This window comes from Callospermophilus lateralis, chromosome 1, assembly GCF_048772815.1.
Source record: "Callospermophilus lateralis isolate mCalLat2 chromosome 1, mCalLat2.hap1, whole genome shotgun sequence".
Taxonomy (NCBI): Eukaryota; Metazoa; Chordata; class Mammalia; order Rodentia; family Sciuridae; genus Callospermophilus; species Callospermophilus lateralis.
In genome coordinates, this window is record NC_135305.1 from 107,744,628 (window position 1) to 107,747,010 (window position 2,383).

Below are 2,383 nucleotides of genomic sequence, written 5' to 3' on the forward strand. Positions count from 1 at the left end.
TGTTTCAATGGAAAAGATAAGAGATCCTGAGCAGATGGTTGTCATCACATAATGCAATTGAAAGCCCTGTAAAGGGATGCAGCACTTGCTATAGCACTTAAAATCTATGCAAGCACCTCAGGCAAATGGGAATTAAAATGAGGACAAGAAAAAAGAAGATTTAGCCTGCTGATTTGTTATTTAAGATTAAGGAGCAATGTAAAACTAGAAATATCATGTTAAATTCACAAATAAAAGTGAATATAAGAATCTGGAAATGTTAAATCACTCTAAATTTATATCATCTCTCTTGATGACTTCTTGCTTGAACAGGGAGACATATATTAATTTAGTTGGTTGTATATATATTCAAAAGATTTTAAATAAAATTCACTATTTATAGTTCCCATTTATATCCTACTACTACATTGCAAATAAAAACTAGTGGACATAGCCATGTTTAAGAAAGTAAATTTATACTTTGGTTTCCCCTCAGATTATATAAACCTTTTGCCTTTTATTAATTGTTTTGTGGAGAATAACAATTCTGAGTCTTAACCCAATTTTTTGAGGCCAGGCTTAATAATAGTTCATAATAATAATAATAATAATAATAATAATAATAATAAACAAAGTAAACTGCTTTTGGTTTGGGGGACTTTTGAAGATTTTTTGCAATTTATCTTATAGTTTATTTATATTTTCCAAAACCTGTATTTATTAAGAAATTATTTTACAAATAAAATGTTCTATTTTGTCTGCATGTGCCATGTAAACTCCTAAGAATTTTTATGTTCATAGTGACCTAAAAATCTAATTGTTATTAATAAATAATAATGACAAAATTAACTCCTTGCTGTTATACCACCTACAAAGGAAAAAAGAATGGTGCTTTGCTAACAACTTTATAGATTGAGATTATTTTAAATGGCACCACAGAAACACTCACAATCCTTACCCAGACTCATCTGCTGTAGTTCCTGGTTTTCTTTCTCCTTATATACAATTTTCAAAATTTTATTTCTAAACCATTACAAGTAAACCAAAACTAAGCCCCAAATTTTTCACTCTTTGCTACTGACAATCTCTTTCTCTAGAGTTCCTGTAATTATACTTACATGCCAAGTGTTGATTTACCAACAAAAGAGCAATAAATAATATAGTTATAACAGAAAGTAATTTTAAACATGGAATGAGAATTGTAATAAAACAGCTTTCAAAATAGTAATATCATCCTGTGATATCAATGGACACTATCATATCAGAGTTTTTCAACTAGGCTTCTCTTGCACTAATAAATGCTAATGCATTTGTACTTTGTTGGCATGAGTATATGCCAGGAATTATGGATTACCAAGCCAGCCCATTGGCACACCATCTTCCATGAGCTGTGCTCTCTCTATCTTGATGTGGTCTAACATACAAACCATTTTCTCCATTAATGAACAATTGAGTTTGGGTTAGTTGAGACAGCTCCTTGACTGTCATGGCCATGGGACAACAGAGGGCCACTCATTGGGAATTTGAGATAAGAAATATCCCCAAGAACTAGTGGCTATCTGGAATGCATCTTTGGAGGCACAGATTATACTCTCCTGGATAGGAACTCTTCTATTTAAAGTATTGTTTCTAACTTTCATTTTGGGTACAGAGACATGAGTAAGAGAGATACTGATATGATTTGAAATTGGTGGCATGTGCCTGTAATCCAAGTGGCTCAGGAGGCTGAGGCAGGTGAATCATGAGTCCAAAGCCATCCTCAACAACTTAGTGAAGCCCTAAGAAACTCAGTGAGTGAGAACTTGTATTCTAAATTACACACACACACACCCAACATAAAAAGCCTGGGGATGTGGCTCAGTGGTAGAGTACCCTTGGGTTAAATCCCTGGCACCAAAAATAAAAACAAACAAACAAACAAACAAACAACAACAAAACCCATGAAATTAGAAAGGTAAAGGAATGACAGTGTGCAGGCTTTGCAAGGTTTTCCTAACGTATTAAAATTTAATTCTGGTTCAGAGGAAGAAAAATCATTGCAATATCTTAAATGGATATGACAAGACACACTTGCTTTAAAAAATCATTCTTGCTTCCCCATAGAGAACTTTTGGAAGCAAGATGATCAGCTGTCCAAGAGAACCATGAAGACAATGAGGGTGTCTAACTAACAAGGTGGTAACAGAGATGCAGAGGAAGTGAAAAAAGAGATATATTTAAAAAACCAAACTGATTCAAGGAGAGATTAGTGGGATAAAAAGGAATAAAGAAGAGAAAAGCGGTGGTGGGGCAGGGGAGTATCAAACATGGCTCACCAAATTGTGTTGATTTTTGTTCCATTTAATGAGATAGGGTGACAGAGAGTGGACAGACAATGAAAGTACTTCTGTGAGTCAAAAATCTA

At 33.8% G+C, this 2,383-nt stretch overlaps 1 non-coding gene across 1 annotated transcript; it reads left to right on the forward strand.

Annotated features, from left to right (window-relative positions):
- The first annotated feature begins 455 nt into the window (after positions 1 to 455).
- LOC143384437 (U5 spliceosomal RNA) lies at positions 456 to 570 on the forward strand. Its single transcript, XR_013089326.1, has one exon. It is a non-coding gene; the product is annotated as a U5 spliceosomal RNA (small nuclear RNA).
- Positions 571 to 2,383: the final 1,813 nt, after the last annotated feature.